At 40.9% G+C, this 18029-nt stretch overlaps 1 long non-coding RNA gene across 1 annotated transcript in view; it reads left to right on the top strand.

The window, feature by feature from the left end:
* The window catches only part of LOC129621321 (uncharacterized), a 44513-nt gene extending 26743 nt beyond the window's left edge, over window positions 1–17770 (top strand). Inside the window, exons 2-3 of the long non-coding RNA XR_008699215.1 lie at window positions 3989–4045; window positions 16903–17770. This is a non-coding gene — a long non-coding RNA (uncharacterized LOC129621321). The remainder of the gene's footprint in view (window positions 1–3988; window positions 4046–16902) is intronic.
* Window positions 17771–18029: the final 259 nt, after the last annotated feature.

Raw genomic sequence — 18029 nt, 5'->3', positions numbered from 1 at the left:
GAAGGGAAAATACCATTTAGACATAGGAAATAGGCTGGGAAATATAAATTGAGCTTAGGAGCAACTGGATCTGTAATACATTGACAGCTTTTGGTAATCCTCAGTGTGATTAGAAAATTTCTTCACGATAGAAGTCGTCCATGAAAATAGAGCACAGTTTTCTGTGTTTTCCATTGTCAGATCTCTCCAGTTGTCATAGGAATTACACAGATAAATTGTAATAATGCGCTCATAGTCCTGGACCCCAGAAGCATCATTAGTTATATTGTTGGTTTGCAAACATCTATTGCAAGTTCCATCTCAAAATTCAAGTCATAGTCTGGGGCTCTTCTCCCCCTAGCAAAGGGCTTAGAAACTGGGATTAGACCCCTGGGGTTCTGGCAAACTGAGAAGAGTATTTTGTCCATCTATTTAAATGCTTTGTGGGCTCCAATCTGGTTAGTATGGGCCTCAAGACACAGTTGGGCTTCCCTCATAGCTCAGTCAGTAAAGAATCTGCCTGCAATGCAGGAGACCTGGGTTCAATTCCTGGGTCAGGAAGATCCTCTCCAGTGATCTTGCCTGGAAAATCCCGTGGACAGAGGAGCCTGGCGGGCTACAGTCCATAGGGTCGCAAGAGTTGGACACGACTTAGTGACTAAACCACCACCACTACAAGACACAGTTGGTCTGGGCCTTCAGGGAACAGCAGCTGAGGTGTAGAGAGAGAAGGAAAAGGAGGAGGCAGGTAGCATGGGCCAAGCAGCCACCATCCATGGCAAGAGTCCATCCTGTTCCCACACAGGAGGGAAGGGCAGTTCTTACTGGCCAGGTATATAGAATGGAAGTTAGCACATTAGCCACTCCCTGCATAAATTAAAACCTGAACTCCCAAACTCAAGACCTGCTCATCTTTATAAAGTGCAACAGTCTAGTCTGCCAGTGCATCAGTGGGCTTCCTCTTGTGGCATCAGCCTATGATGACAATCAGCGTTGAAGATAATTATCATTCCATAAGAAGTAAAATAACATTTTAAGGGTTTGTTAGCTACTCCTTTGTTAAGTAATGTGATTCTGCAGACTTCTGGTTCACCCTGATGAAATGCAAGGATTATGAAAATTAGATAAACTAAAATTACTTCCAACAACAACAAAAAAATTAAGCTTAGGATGTTGCATGAATCTAACTAAGAACAGAAATCTGAGCTGTGTTCAAAGGAGGTATCTTTTACAAAAAGCAGGGGCAGATACAAAAATAGACATTTTAGCAGTGGCTCACAGCCTATTTTGTATCATTTGGATTCAGAACAAATGGTACCACAATATCTATGGGTAGAAAAGATCATACCCTGCTTGAAAGGAGAATGGGAAAAAGTGATTTATGAGGTGCTTTTGAAGAAAACATGGCTTCTGGAAAACAAATGAGAGACAATCAATGAAACAGCTGAAAATGGTGACTATTAAAATTCAGGAACCAGACCAATTCAAATTGAAACATTAGCTAAAGATGAATAGGTAAGATACCTTAAAGTCCTCGATACTCATCTCAGGCTCTTTGTATTCAGATGACCATAACTAATTAAGTCTCTACCCTTTTATTTTCCCAACATACATAAATTCCACCAATGACCTAAACTTAAAGTTATATTGTCTTTGTATGTTTTCATTTAAGAAAACAATATTTAAGAAAAACAATTAAAAAAATTCACTCACTCAAAGGAGGTCTCTGAGCCACCTGGAACTTTCAAGTTTGCAAACATGTAAATTGAGTCATGTAAATTGATTAAAGGACATGGTAATTTTTCTTAATCTGGAATTTGGATTCTGAAATCAAAGAGATATCATCCCTTGGCACTCAGTTCTGGGGCAGCACAGAGTTCTGTCTCTGATCTTGCATCAGCAGTTTAACAGGAAATGCAGAGCCTATCCCTTTTTTTTGAGTAGGGCACTGGAGACACTGTTCCTGGACAGAGTGGACATGTAATCCTTCATCATCACTTCACTCATCTTCCCTTGTCTCAGCCTTCTCCTCTGCTACCACCAGCCCATGTAGCCACTGGTGTAGCATATGTTAACTTGATTAAAAAACAGCAAAGAATAAGAAGGAACTAGCTCCAGCAGAGAATGGAACAAAGCTGCTTTTGCCATAGGATCTGGCCCCTACTTTTGAGCTGCCTTTGGCAAAGCTCCTTCTGAGGGAGACTGGCTGGACCAAGGCAGCAGGTGACTCTGGGCCTCCCAGCCCTCTGTCATGTGTGCTGGATGCCTGGAGGTTTTCATCCCAGGAGAGATGCACATTTTTCCCTCCGTGGCTTTAAGAAGTCTTCACTTTTCCATATTTCCACTGAAAGGGGACTACTGAGGTCAAATGCCATTGAAGCTAGGAACACATACAGGTAGCTATAAGCTGACCACCCAGAGGCTTGGCAGGCCCATGAAGCCAGCCTTTCTGGTATTTATTTTTAAAGGAGTACTGTATGCAAAATTGTTTAGCCAAGAAAAATAAGTACTATTTTTTCTCATTATGGAAAAAAGCACCAGACTTCAAGTGTGATAAATGCATGGACTTATTTTTCTTAAATGACATTATTTTTTTTTAATGACAAAGGAAATTTATCCAGATTAAACTTAGTTTTCACTGATACTTCTTTCTGTTTGGAATTTTCATAGAGAAGTGAAATTTATTTTGTATTTTATAAATGCATTTCATTAAAATTTTCAGAAGTTTCTAATACAAATGGCACCATTTTCTATAAATACAACAAATAAAATAATATCTCTATACTTAAGTATTAAAAAATACCAATAGTGACAGACAGCAGTTAAATTTATCAAAAGAAATATAAGTATGGTAATCATCCTTTAGTAAGATACCATTTGAGATATTGTATCTTTAGTAAAATATAATATTTACATATTGTTTTAATCCAAGTACACAGGGGACTCAAAGGTTGAATTTTCAAGAACAAAAATAGAGGTAACAAAATAGTAATAACACAAAATAAAGATTAAATAAGATTTTACATGTCAAAATTGAGTGCAGTTATTTAGGAATTCTGCTTCCCAGGTGGCTTAGTGGTAAAGAATCCACCTGCCAATGCAGGAGTTTGATCCATGGATCGGGAAGATCCGCTGGAGAAGGAAATGGTAACCCACTCCAGTATTCTTGCCTGGGAAATCCCAGGGACAGAGGAGTCTGGTGGGCCATATATAGTCCATGGGGTTGCAAAGAGTTGGACACAACTGAGCAAACACACACACATATTTAGGAATTCTAGTCTCCCTGGTCCCAAAAGCCAAAAATCAAACTTTCTACTACACTAATGTTTGAACCTATAATTTTTTTTCTTGAAATGTAAGGAGAGAAATCTCACATAAATTGTTTTGTAGAGCCTCAAACCAACAGTTCACTGGTGACAACTATCAATAATATTGGTATACCTTAACATTCAATGTCTTTTGGGAAGAGAAGGAAAATTGTATAATAGCTTATTGTTCCACTCCATGTCACAAAATTAGAATACTTTATTAAGGTTATGTGCGTAAAAGAGCTCTAACTTAGTTCATGGGAAGAAAGGAGCCTGTTTTATGTTCAGTAGATTGCGTTGCATGCTTTTCAAAGTTGAGCTCCATGAGTTATGATCAGTGAAAATACTCTGTGCATTTGTGTTCACAGAGCCTGTGGAAGTCTATCAGCCATATGAAATGTTGTGTTGAAAGACTTCATTAAGCTCACCCACAGTTCACCTCACCAGGAGTAATTAATAAGTTCTACATTCCCCTGCTTGCCATTTTTGCTGGGTCTTTCTTTTAGTAAATTTTGGAATTTATTTAGAGCAATGTTCCCTCTGGAAATAATACATGATAAATAGGCAGAAGTGATTAGCTCCAGGCAAGTATGGGGATTACGGATAGGAAACCTTGGAGATGTAAAACCTTCCATGCGGTCTAAGCTCCAGGAGGCACAGCCGTCTCCACCATCTTTATTTCCTTCTGTCTCTTCCCTCAGGTTCTGCTTTGCTCCCATCAAGAAAGTCCTACTTTGCCTCCTGTATCATACCAATGGGTAAGAAAAGTCCAAATTTCAAGTTCAATCAAAAAACTATCAAATGGTTGTGAATGTGGGTCCCCCATGCTGTCCTACAGCCATGTTTTACCAAAGTAATTCTTGAAAAAAGCTAAAGAGGGATTTGATAATTACTGGAAAAATTCAAGCTAGACATGGAAAGAATTTCATGGAGGCAGGATTGATTATACACTGGATCTGGATGTTGAACAAGGTCATGAGATAGCTACCTAATAAAAAGATCTTTTCTTAATATGACTTTTATTTAAAATATTGCAGTCTGCTTTATGACACAGTAACAATTTGACTAAGGCAGAATGTTGGATAATGGATTATCAGTTCAAAATGTTTTCTACAGTGCCTATGATTATGTAAGAAATAGCTCTGATTTGTCTTTTTCAAAAAGCCAGTAAAACATGCCTGTGTTCATAAGAAACATTGTAAGCATAAAGCATTTGGACCCCAAAATACCTACATTTTTTAGCCCATTGACTACTGGAATATCCAGAACAATGGATTTCTCAGGTGAAACAATGGATGTTTCCAAGCGTAATAGATTCAAGGAGGGGGGAAAAAATCCCCCCTTTCCCACAGGCAAGAACATCTTGCATTCCTCAGAATTAAATATATACCAATCTACTTTCTATCCATCTAGTCCATTCATTTGCCAAAGGATTATTTCCTAATACACCATAAAGCATGAAGTGAATGGATGAATAATGAAGATAACTAATAATTATAACTCATGATATCTACATTTGATACAAATGATAAAAGTCACAGGTTTAAAATCCCTTGAGATAAATATTTTTTCTTTCTACTCTGTGTTCTAACATAGAGAAAGTTAGCATTTTGGAGTTAAGCTGCTACTTGAATCATGACTGGTGGCATTTTTGAAAAGGAAATGCCAAACCATTTTAAGATTTCAACAACAGAAGAATCGAGGGAGAATCAGAACTAAAACTGGGGCAGAAAGAAATCCCTGCTACTTAGAGATTGACGCTTTCATTCATCTTCTAATTCAGTCAAAAATGCATTCAATTATACACTGCCTAAGAGTTGGACTGTGAAGAAAGCTGAGCGCCGAAGAATTGATGCTTTTGAACTGTGGTGTTGGAGAGTCCCTTGGACTGCAAGGAGATCCAACCAGTCCATTCTAAAGGAGATCAGTCCTGGGTGTTCTTTGGTTGGAATGATGCTAAAGCTGAAACTCCAGTACTTTGGCCACCTCATGGGAAGAGCTGACTCATTGGAAAAGATGCTGATGCTGGGAAAGATTGAGGGCAGAAGGAGAAGGAGATGACAGAGGATGAGATGGTTGGATGGCATCACCGACTCTATGGACATGAGTCTGAGTGAACTCCAGGAGTTGGTGATGGACAGGGAGGCCTGGCGTGCTGCGATTCATGGGGTCGCAAAGAGTTGGACATGACTGAGCGACTGAACTGAACTGAACTGAAGTCACCCCAGTTACCACTGCTCTGGGATTGATCCCTGAGTCCCTCCTACTGTTTTCTGCACACAGCCATCCATATAATACTAATTTTATTCCTGATAGCTTTCCAATTAATTATATTCTGTGCCATAAAAGGAATATAAGGTGAGCACTGTTCCCAAGGGGTGATCTGGTTCTAGTCTGTTACCTTCAATTCAGTTCAGTCACTCAGTCGTGTCCGACTCTTTGCGACCTCATGAACCGCAGCACTCCAGGCCTCCCTGTCCATCACCAACACACGGAGTCCACCCAAACCCATGTCCATTGAGTCGGTGATGCCATCCAACCATCTCATCCTCTGTCGTCCCCTTCTCCTCCTGCCCTCAATCTTTCCCAGCATCAGCGTCCTTTCCAATGAGTCAGCTCTTTGCATGAGGTGGCCAAAGTATTGGAGTTTCAGCTTCAACATTAGTCCTTCCAATGAACACCCAGGACTGATCTCCTTTAGGTTGGACATCCTTGCAGTCCAAGGGACTCTCAAGAGTCTTCTCCAACACCACAGTTCAAAAGCATCAATTCTTTGGTGCTCAGCTTTCTTTATAGTCCAACTCTCACATCCATACATGACCACAGGAAAAACCATAGCCTTGACTAGACGAACCTTTGTTGGCAAAGTAATGTCTCTGCTTTTGAATATGCTGTCTAGGTTGGTCATAACTTTCCTTCCAAGGAGTAAGTGTCTTTTAATTTCATGTCTGCAGTCACCATCTGCAGTAATTTTGGAGCCCATAAAAATAAAGTCAGCCACTGTTTCCACTGTTTCCCCATCTATTTCCCATAAAGTGATGGGACTGGATGCCATGATCTTAGTTTTCTGAATGTTGAGCTTTAAGCCAACTTTTTCACTCTCCTCTTTTACTTTCATCAAGAGGCTCTTTAGTTCTTCTTCACTTTCTGCCATAAGGGTGGTGTCATCTGCATATCTGAGGTTATTGATATTTCTCCCGGCAATCTTGATTCCAGCTTGTGCTTCCTCCAGCCCAGCATTTCTCATGATGTACTCTGCGTATAGTTACCTTCAGGTAAGGAAATAATGAGATGAGAGGGTTGGATGCCATCACCGACTCAATGGACATGAGTTGGAGCAAACTCTGGGAGATAGTGGACGACAGGGAATCCTGGCATGCTGCAGTCCATGGGCTCAGGCTCAACTTAACGACCTAACAACAAAGAGTCAGGAAGAACTTAGCAACTGAACAACAAGTAAATAATGAAAGCACCCATCTAAATATATCTTGATCTTCTCCATATTAACAAGCTTTACACTTGGAGAACCATATCAAGTTTGTTCCAGGATAGAATCTGATGTTTAAAAGTGCCCTACCACAGCATGTTATATTCTAGTATAATCAGCTTTGGCAGCTTCTAGTTCAATCCTTCCTCAAGCTGAGGCATTTGGTATGTTTTCAGATTCATCAATTCATTCACCATCTTATTTAATCAAGACTTTCAAGTGTATCCTGTAATTCAACAGGAAGCTTATAAACTAGTGTTTCTCAAAGTATCTGTGGTGAATGATGATTTTTTAAAAATTTCCCCACTGTCACAGGCCAACTTTTTGGTGAAGTACAATGAAAATGAATTCCTAGAAAATGATACTGCTGCTGCTGCTGCTAAGTCGCTTCAGTCATGTCCGACTCTGTGCGACCCCTTAGACGGCAGCCCACCAGGCTCCCCCATCCCTGGGATTCTCCAGGCAAGAACACTGGAGTGGGTTGCCATTTCCTTCTCCAATGCATGAAAGTGAAAAGTCAAACTGAAGTCACTCAGTCGTGTCTGACTCTTAGCGACCCCCATGGACTACAGCCTACCAGGCTCCTCCATCCATGGGATTTCCCAGGCAAGAGTACTGGAGTGGGATGCCATTGCCTTCTCCTGGATATCAGCAAAATTAAGTTGCTATTAAAAAAAATTCTAAGGCTTGGGTCAATTTCTGTACTTGTCACAAATCAGTCTCAGTACGCAGCCCATGCCTACCTTGCACAGCACTGTTCTCAAATAATTCTTGTTACCTTACCTCAGAGTTTTTCCCTGTGTGTGCATCACTGTCCTTCTAAGAACAGAGAGATGGGAACGTACCACCTGGGTGCACTCAATAGGAAGTTGTGCTTTCTGTAGACATTTTTTAAACAATCATAAAACTGAATAAAAATCAGTCTAGTTTTTGTTATCATCATTCACCACTCATTGACAATTCTAAACAATGTCAAAAAATCTTCTCCCTGAAAAAAATACTCCTCTCCCCTCAAGAAATCTTTTCCACACACACAGATCCCACTGTTTGCACTGCAGTCAATTTTGTTGCTGTGCCCTACATGGTTTCTAGTGTCTCCACACTGTGTACGATCAAATAGGACACACTATTAAGAGTCTGACCAATTCAGAAAGTAATCATGATGAGATGCGTATCAGATAGAGAAGCTAGTCAATTTAATGTCCCAGAGGTTGACAGTGGGGACATTGGTTCAGGTAACGAGATAGTATTACCTTGTTTGTTCATTATTTTTTTCTTTGTGTAAATCCCTCTCTAGAATCACCCATGAGAGGGACAAGGCCAGAGGACAGGATGGTTAGCAGGGGAGAACTGGAGAATTCCAGTACCCTCAACTATTAAGTTTCTAAATTAGGCCCTAAAAGTGATAAAGATATCAAGATAAAAATGGAAAAATATAGATGTATTGTTGTTGTATGCCAGTGTATGAGACATATGAATTCTCTTTATTGCAACAGACACTATACAGAACTCCCTGAATGCATGTCAAAATATTCACATTAACAAATTACCAGGTAATCACAAAGGCCATGTGCAGTAGACGAGAATTGCCTTGAGTAACAGCTTTTTAATTTCTGTCTACCACTTAACAACATCATAATTGTACTGTTAATTTTATTATTCCATGTAATCCTGGAAATGCTTCAGTTTCAAAAGACAAAGACAGAGGGAAAGTTTCTCAAATGAAGTACTTCTTGTATAATTGTGTTGTCACCATAAATGATGAAATCATGCCTATATCTCCTTGGCCTTAAGAGCTGGAAATGAACATTGAACTGCAATTATTGCTGCTAGGTCAGTCATGGAATAAAAGCAAGAGCAAATTTTGAAGTGAGTTAAGACTAGGTCACCAAATAAAATACAGGCTGTCCAGTTACATTTGCATTTCAGATAAGCAGTGGATACTTGCAGCACAAGTATGTCCAGATATTAAATGGGATATGTACTTATACTAAAAACTTATTTGCTGTTTATCTGATATTTAAATTTAACAACATATTCTGGCTATATCTAGCAACACAAGATGAGAAGAGAAGCCCCAAAATTCGAATCTATTTGTTTTTCTAAAGCCATGGAACAATCTCAACAGCTTTACTCAATAAAGAGAATATAACCCAGATAAAACAACTGGCACTAAGCTGGGAGTTCTCCCAGGTGTTTATCAGGATTGAAATTAACTGGAAAAAATTAAAGATACAGATTAGGGGACTATCCCAACCCTCAAAGAGATAGAAAGATTGAAAGAGGGAGGAACTAAGGCAGAGGGAAATACAAGAAAGAGAAAAGAGAATAAGAAAGGAAGAGAACAGAAGAGGAGGGAAAGAAACTACTAGGAGAAGGAAGATGGAGCCACACAGGAGAAGACAGCACCATTTACATGGAGAGCTGGCTGGACAGCACCTCTTATTGGCTACTTTTCCTTCTTTGTTGCATTTCTTTACTCTTTTATCAGTGCTCTGCCTTTTCACCTCCCAAATCAACTATCTTCATTTGATTCATTGTTTGCTATTGCTGCTCCTAAGTCGCTTCAGTCGTGTCCGACTTTGTGCGACCCCATAGACGGCAGCCCACCAGGCTCCCCCGTCTCTGGGATTCTCCAGGCAAGAACACTGGAGTGGGTTGCCATTTCCTTCTCCAATGCATGAAAGTGAAAAGTGAAAGTGAAGTCGCTCAGTCGTGTCCGACCCTCAGCGACCCCATGGACTGCAGACTTCCAGGCTCCTCCATCCATGGGATTTTCCAGGCAAGAGTACTGGAGTGGGGTGCCATTGCCTTCTCCGTCATTTGCTATTAGGGAACCCAAACTAAGGTAGTCAGATTTCTAGAAGTCTGTTGTATCTCCAAATTTCTGATCAATGTGATAGATTATTAGAGTGCATTTGGTTAATAAATAGCATTTTATTATACTTTGATTATATACTACTGTATATAATAACAGTAATTGCTATTTGCATCACAGTGTTTTCAAATAATGTATATATTAATATATGTATATATTGCCAATTCAATATTCTTTCATTCATTCATATTTTCTCTTTTAGATGAATTTGTGAATTAGTAAAATAATCTAGAAAAGTGTTACAGATGAACCTGTCTCCAGGGCAAAAATAAAGACACAGATGTAGAGAATCTATATCTGGGAGGGTGGGACAAATTGTGAGATTAGGATTGACATATGTACACTTGGAGAATCCTATGGACAGAGGAGCCTATCGGGCTATAGTCCATAGGTCGCAAAGAGGCAGACACACTGAAGTGACTTAGTATGCATGCACATATACACTACCGTGTGTAAAATAGATAGCTGGTGGGAAACATGGGAAGTTCAGCTTGATGCTCTCTGATGACCTAAACAGGTGGGATTGTAGGGTGAGGGGGAGGAGAGGGGGGATATATGTATACATATAGCTGATTCACTTCATTGTATGGCAGAAAAACACACAGCATTGTAAAGTGATTATCTTCCAATTTAAAAAAAAGTGAAACTTTACTATCAGTAGATAGTGATCACTAGGCCTTTAAAACAAGAAGAAAAACATAAGTGCTTTAAAAAAATGGTGAGATGAGGCAGACATAGAAGAGAATGAAGTCCATCTAAACACACTGGCATCATTTAAGTTGCTCACTACTTCCTATAGCAGCTAAATGGACTAGGAGACCTACTAAATCAATGTCTGAAAACTCTAGATTTAAAAAGTTCAGAGGTTTCTTTGACCTCTAAACATTTCTTCTTAAGAAGCCTCAGGAAAGTCATCTCAGTGTTTCAGGCACTCTACTTCTCAGGCAAGAAAGGATTTAAGAAATTTAGAAGGCAAGAGACACTTTATTCAAGCCCCCATGGGGTAGACAGTTGATATATTTTGGGATACCCTATTCCTGGATCACCCTTCCTATGCTGGGAAATTCTTCATCTTTTGAGTCCTGTCCTTTTCATGACAGAAGCCAGAAACTCTTTCCCACCTCCCATGGAGTCGCACAGAGTTGGACAAGATTGAAGCAACTTAGGAGCAGCAGCAGCAGCGGCATGTAACTAGGCACCAGCATGTGATAGAGGCCACCCCAACCAGACACATTCATGCAACACCTCAGTTCAGAAACTGCTGACCACCTGAGCTAGTGCTACACAGATTCATTCCAGGGAAAGTAAATTGCAAAGACATGGACTTCCAGTGGCAGCCAGAACTGAGGTTCAGCTGCAAGCTACAGCTTGTTTTCCAGGGTCTGTGGTCTTGCCTCCACCTGGTGACTCCACAGGACCATCCTGTGTTAGAAGTACATGTTGCTCCCGAGACCACAACTTGGCCACCTGATGACAAGGTGGCATCCTGGTGCAAAGAGCTGACTTATTGGAAAAGACCCCGATGCTGGGAAATATTGAGGGCAAGAGGAGAAGGGGGTGACAGAGGATGAGATGGTTGGATGGCATCACTGACTCAATGGACATGAGTTTGAGCAAACTCAGGGACATAGTGAAGGACGGAAGCCTGGCATGCTGCAGTCATGGGGTTGCAAAGTTAGACATGACTGAATGACTGAACAACCTGAGACCACAGGGGCTTTCCAGGTGGCACAGTGGTAAAAACTTGCCTGCCAATGCAGGAGATGGGGGAGACACAGGTGCAATCCCTGGGTTGGGAAGAACCCTGGAGAAGGGAATGGTAACCCACTCCAGTATTCTTGCCTGGGAAATCCCATGGACAGAGGAGCCGGGTGGGCTACAGTCCATGGGTCGCAAAGAGTAGGACACAACTGAGCACACACACACACACACCTGAGACTGCACACCTCAGATGGGTCTTGAACCCGGCCAAAACTCGGTTTGGGACTTGAACCCGTGGGCTGAGACTCACTGCCTTCTAATTGAGATCACACATCTGGTCTTAGGACTTAATGAAGATCAGGTTTTTTATGTCTCAGCATAAAAGGAATTCAGTGAGAGGCAAAGTGATAGGTTAGAAGTAGATTTATTGAGAGAGATACAAATATAGGCCATGCAGTCCATATCAGAAAGCAAGAGCGGCCCTGAAATAAGGGGTGGTTAGTTTTTATGGGCTGGGTAATTTCATAGGCTATTGAGTGGGAGGATTATTCCATCTATTTCAGGGAAAGGGGAAGAGATTTCCAGGAATCTGAGGAAGATGTCCACTTTTTAGCCTTTTATGGTCAGCCTCAGAACTGTCATGGTGCCTGTGAATATGTTATTTAGCATATGCTAATATATCACAATGAGCATATAAAGAGGCTCAAGGTCTACAGGAAGTTTATGTGGTATCCTCAACAACTATGTCATTCTTTTAAAGGCTGTATCCTGCACGCTTCCCTCCTGTTTCATTCTTAGCTATGTAACTCAAAGCTGATTATCTGGTCCTTTGGAAGGGGCTTTGTGCTACCAAAATCACTTGCTACATTTCTTTTCTGCTTAAACAAGCTAGAGTTTGCAACTGTGGCTTGCAACTAAAAACTAGCTGACATACCCTTTAAAATATGCAAAGCTACAGTGTAGGGAATTTAAAGATGAATGGAATCTTTTCCTCAAGGAGTTTATGCAGTACAGTGGAAAGAAAAAAAAAAAGTAAATGACCACAATGTACAGCAGACTCTGAGAAGGCAGATGAGTATTTCAGGTAAGAGCATACCCTTTGGAGCCATACTGCCTGGGGTTCAAATCACGGCCCCACCATTGTTAACTTTGTTTCACTGGACAAATTACTTAACTTCTCTGTGCCTCAGATTTTTTATCTGTAAAATGGAGGTAATAATATGACTATCATATAGGGTATTATTGTGGAGAGTCCTGATTATTTTCCTACATCCATTCTCTCCTTTTTGGGCACATGGTCAATCAACTGAAGATTATATGTTCAACCTCCCTTAGAAATAACTCAATGCAGTTATATCACTAAGTGTTAACCATTGGAATGAGAGCAGAAGCAATGTGCACTACCCTGGCTTTACTGGGTTAAAAAGAAATTCCTTATTCTAGACTTATACTCTTTATTCCCTTTACTCTTGTTTGAAAATGGTGATTACAGGTGATGAAAGGTGATGGTGAAATTTAAGGTTGAGGATGGGCCATCCTGCTCACCTGGGTTCATGGGTCACTCTGCAGAGCACAACAACCGTTCTACTATCATTGCAGTGTTGTAAGAGAAATCAGTGTCTGTATCAGTCAAGGTTCTCTAGAGAAACAGAGCCAGTAGGAGATATAGATAGATAGACTGACAGAAAGATACATACATACATACATAGAGATAGAGATATATTACAGGAAATTTCCTGTGGGGATTGGCTCACACAATTATGGAGACTGACAAATGCTATTGTTCCTGAACCAAGCTCGGGTCCACTTACCTGCCACACAGCAAAGCCAGTCTTCTGACACCAGGATGTGGTGAAGGAAAGGCAGCATTTATTACAGGTGCCAAGCAAGGAGAATGGGAAGCTTATGCTCAAAAGATGCAAAATCCCCAGCTACTTTCAGGGCAAGACTTTTAAAGGCAACATTAGGAGTGAGGGTTGCAGCATGCATGATAAACTTGTAGACTTTCTTCTGGTTGGTTGGTGGTGAGGTAACTGGTGTATGTTTTAGGAATCTTAATCATCATCCTTATGGTCCCAAGCAGTCTGAAGTCTACATGCTTGTGGTCAGTATGTACTCACTATCATCCACCTGGGTAGAGGTCTTAATTTCTGCAGAACAATTCAAAGATATGTTTCAGGTTGTTATAGATATACCTTGAGGAGAAACCAGGGGTCCTGTGATTCTGCTTTATTGCTGAAATTGTTTAAACTCTCATTGCTTTTCTTGCTTGATTGTTCTTATTTTTGCTTGCCCCTCACTTCCCTAATTAGTAAGTACTTGTGTCTGTTCTTTGGAACTCAGGGAAGACCTGGGAGATTAAAACCTTTTTATCTTTTTTTCCGTATTGCCTTTTTAACAATTTGTTGCCTATCAAAATTCTCCAAGCCAGCCTTCAGCAATATGTGAACCATGAACTTCCTGATGTTCAAGCTGGTTTTAGAAAAGGCAGAGGAACCAGAGATCAAATTGCCAACATCCACTGGATCATTGAAAAAGCAAGAGAGTTCCAGAAAAACATCTATTTCTGCTTTATTGACTATGCCAAAGCCTTTGACTGTGTGGATCACAATAAACTGTGGAAAATTCTGAAAGAGATGGGAATACCAGACCACCTGATCTGCCTCTTGAGAAATTTGTATGCAGGTCACGAAGCAACAGTTTGAACTGGACATGGAACAACAGACTGGTTCCAAATAGGAAAAGGAGTACGTCAAGGTTGTATATTGTCACCCTGTTTATTTAACTTATATGCAGAGTACATCATGAGAAACGCTGGGCTGGAAGAAACACAAGCTGGAATCAAGATTGCCGGGAGAAATATCAATAACCTCAGATATGCAGATGACACCACCCTTATGGCAGAAAGTGAAGAGGAACTCAAAAGCCTCTTGATGAAAGTGAAAGTGGAGAGTGAAAAAGTTGGCTTAAAGCTCAACATTCAGAAAACGAAGATCATGGCATCCAGTCCCATCACTTTATGGGTACTAGATGGGGAAACAGTGGAAACAGTGTCAGACTTTATTTTTCTGGGCTCCAAAATCACTGCAGATGGTGACTACAGCCATGAAATTAAAAGACGCTTACTCCTTGGAAGGAAAGTTATGTCCAACCTAGACAGCATATTCAAAAGCAGAGACATTACTTTGCCAACAAAGGTTCGTCTAGTCAAGGCTGTGATTTTTCCAGTGGTCATGTATGGATGTGAGAGTTGGACTGTGAAGAAAGCTGAGCACCGAAGAATTGATGCTTTTGAACTGTGGTGTTGGAGAAGACTCTTGAGAGTCCCTTGGACTGCAAGGAGATCCAACCAGTCCATTCTGAAGGAGATCAGCCCTGGGATTTCTTTGGAAGGAATGATGCTAAAGCTGAAACTCCAGTACTTTGGCCACCTCATGGGAAGAGTTGACTCATTGGAAAAGACTCTGATGCTGGGAGGGATTGGGGGCAAGAGGAGAAGGGGACGACAGAGGATGAGATGGCTGGATGGCATCACTGACTCGATGGACATGAGTCTGAATGAACTCCGGGAGTTGGTGATGGACAGGGAGGCCTGGCGTGCTGCAATTCATGGGGTCAAAGAGTCGGACATGACTGAGCGACTGATCTGATCTGATCTGATTATATATTAGCAAGACTCTGAAGAGGAAGGCTGTAGTATCATGTGAATGGCTTTCAGACTTTTCTCCATAAATATGAATAGTTCAAGATGATCCTACATGACAATGATGCCCCAAAGAATTAAGACTGTAGATATGCATAATATAAAAGACTTAGCACTGAAGGGCCAGAGAAGGCGTACAGGAAATGCACTAGCATGTAATCGTTTTCTGTACTAATATCATTATTTGTAGGTGAATTAGCTTTTCATTTCTTTACAAAATTCCATCACTAATTATCAGTAAGTTCCAAAAGTAAAGCCTTTTTCTATTAGCAAGAAATGGGGGACATAGCAGGGCTTTCATACCCAGGAGGGTTCTGCAGAATGCTCAGTTTCACTGTTTGCAAAGCAGAGAACCAGTTTGCAGTAATTCTCTCCAAATCTGAAGGCCTTAGAATAGGGGCTGGGAGATGAGAGGTGACGAGGGGGCACACTGGTATAAGTACAGGGGCTGAGAATTACGGGCTGCTGTGTGGGAGGGCAGGAGACAAGCATTCCAGCTCAAGAAGGGAAGGAAAGAATTTTCCCTCTACAGAATTTGCCCTCAAAGGATTAGATGATGCACACCCATATTGGGGAGGGCAGATTTTCTTTATTCAGTCTATTGATTCAAATGTTAATCTCTTCTAGAAACACTCTCATAGACACACCTAGAAATAATGTTTCTGAGCATCCTTTAACCCAATCAACACATAAAATTAACCATCATAGTGTCTTTATTTTTAAGCTTCTGCATCATTGGGGCTCTTTATCACAGCAACTCTGGCTTTAGTAATCACAAGGATTAGATATACGTGTTTTTAACCTGAGCTTAGAACAGTTCCTGGCTTAAAGGTACTATTTAAGCACTGTATACATTTTGCTAGTATTAGACTCATTTTTTTTTTTTATGTGAAGACATTGAAGCCTAGATAGATGAAGCAGTTGGCCCAAGGCTACACTCAAGGTGTTAGAATTAGGATTTAACCCAGTCTGTCTACAATAGAATGATGTGTAAATTTCAAATTTTAAATGTCTTTTTATTTAGACAAGTTTCACACTTACATAAAAATAGCAAGGTCCTAACTGATATTGTCATCCCTGAGAATTTACATGTATTAGGTTCCCTTGAAGGTCAGGAGGGGGACTTTCTATCCCAGGCTTCCCTTATCCTCTTATTAACAGGTAAATGAGTCCATCAGGGGAGTAGGAGGTTTGTGACACTGTCTCTAGAGTTGGGATCCAAGGAAGTGATCACGAGAGAAGGAGTCTAAGTCTCACTGAACAGGCTTTTCATGGGGTCCAGCTGGGAAGGAATAAAGTGAGGACAGAAGGACCAAGGAGCTTTGAGCCCAGGCACCAGCTCTCTGTCCGTCTAGGGATATAAACAACAGACACGGCACAGGGAAGACTGAGAAAGACAGAAGAATGAGAAATAGCAGTCACAACAGCGTATTTTGGACGGAGCGTAAAGACCATTTAAGCCTTTGCCTTGATAGTATGTACATATTTATTTTTCCCTCCATTTTAATAGTCAATGAGATCTCTCTATCATCTATTTGAGGGAGGTAGTTCTTATATGTTAACAGCTCATATCATTTCACGATGTTCTGCTTACAAAGGATTTAGTCATTTCATGGTTCATTTGCTCAGTCTGACGATTGAATACCTATACAGGCTGCTTCTCCAGGCTTGATTGCATATGGTGACTTTTGATTGACAGCCCTTCTGTACCACAGTAGTAGAGACCTCCAGGATTGCAGGGGAAAGAAAGGAAAACTAGGGTTTATTGAGCCCCCACTGTGTGCTTGACATTTTAAGCATATAATTTTCTTTCCATTTACTAAGTCATGACATTTTATTATCCTAGTTTTCAGAGATGAGCAACCCAGTTTAAAGAGGTTACATAACTTCTCCAGGATATTACAAATATAGCAAGTGGAGGAACTGTGTTCAAGCTCAACCCCTTCTGACTCTGAAGTCTGTGCCCTCCACTCGACTCTGCACACACCCATGAGGCTGCTGCCATTCAGACTAAACTGGATTTTCTCTATGAAGCAGGGATGATAAAGCTACTTACCTCATATAACTGGATGAAATGAGATGATATATGCACTTAGCCTGGTGCCTGGCCCGTCGAAGCTGTTGAATGTGCTTAGAAACACATACACATTTTCTGTATGTGACCACGAGTTGCTAGTTTTAATGACATTTCATTTTGCACCAAGATCTGTGAAGTGGACTGATTTGTCATCTTAGTCAGCCTACCTTAGCTGTGAGTGGACCATTGGGCTGATTGCTCCATTTAGTAGTAAATGAAGAATTATCATATGAAGACAAAAAAAAAAAAGTGGCAGCTGACTTCTTGGTTGCTGCAGAAGGTAAACAAAAGCAAATGGGTGGAAGTTACAGAAAGGCAGAGTGCAACAACATTTAGAGAGAGAAGTCCAGTTGTCAGATGTCTCCAAAGGAAGTAAAGATCACTGAACGTGTCCAAGCTGACTGGGGGACCACCTGACGAAGGTCGCGTGTGACAGCATCTTCTTCTGGGCAAGACACCAGACTACAATGTCTCACCCTGTCTCTTGGCTTTTATGTGCAGCTCTATAGCTTTTATGTAGCTTACAGAGAACAGTTTTATTTATTTCCTGGGTAATCTCGGGACATCTCAACCTTGAAATTTATATGAATTATGCCTGATTGAAGACTGTTTTCTTCTTCAAAAGCCAGTTTTCCCATTTGTCTTTCCCTGCACCTTTTGAGGGAAGAACCATGTTGGGCATCTGTTCCCAGTTTTCTGTCCTGGCCTCCAGCTATGAAGAACACCCCCGTTCCCGTGGGGGCGGGAGGTTTGGCTCTCCTTTTAGAAATTCCCTTCTGTGCTGCGCTAATCACACCCTCGGTACATTTTACATCTTATTTTTAGGAGCAAAGTATAAAGAATCCTAGCACCAACAGCAGTTTCTGTGGCAACCTGCATCACCCCCACCCCTTGCT

This window comes from Bubalus kerabau, chromosome 10, assembly GCF_029407905.1.
Source record: "Bubalus kerabau isolate K-KA32 ecotype Philippines breed swamp buffalo chromosome 10, PCC_UOA_SB_1v2, whole genome shotgun sequence".
Taxonomy (NCBI): Eukaryota; Metazoa; Chordata; class Mammalia; order Artiodactyla; family Bovidae; genus Bubalus; species Bubalus kerabau.
The sequence above is the reverse complement of the archived record's forward strand: the minus strand, read 5'-3'. Positions and strand labels throughout refer to the sequence as shown.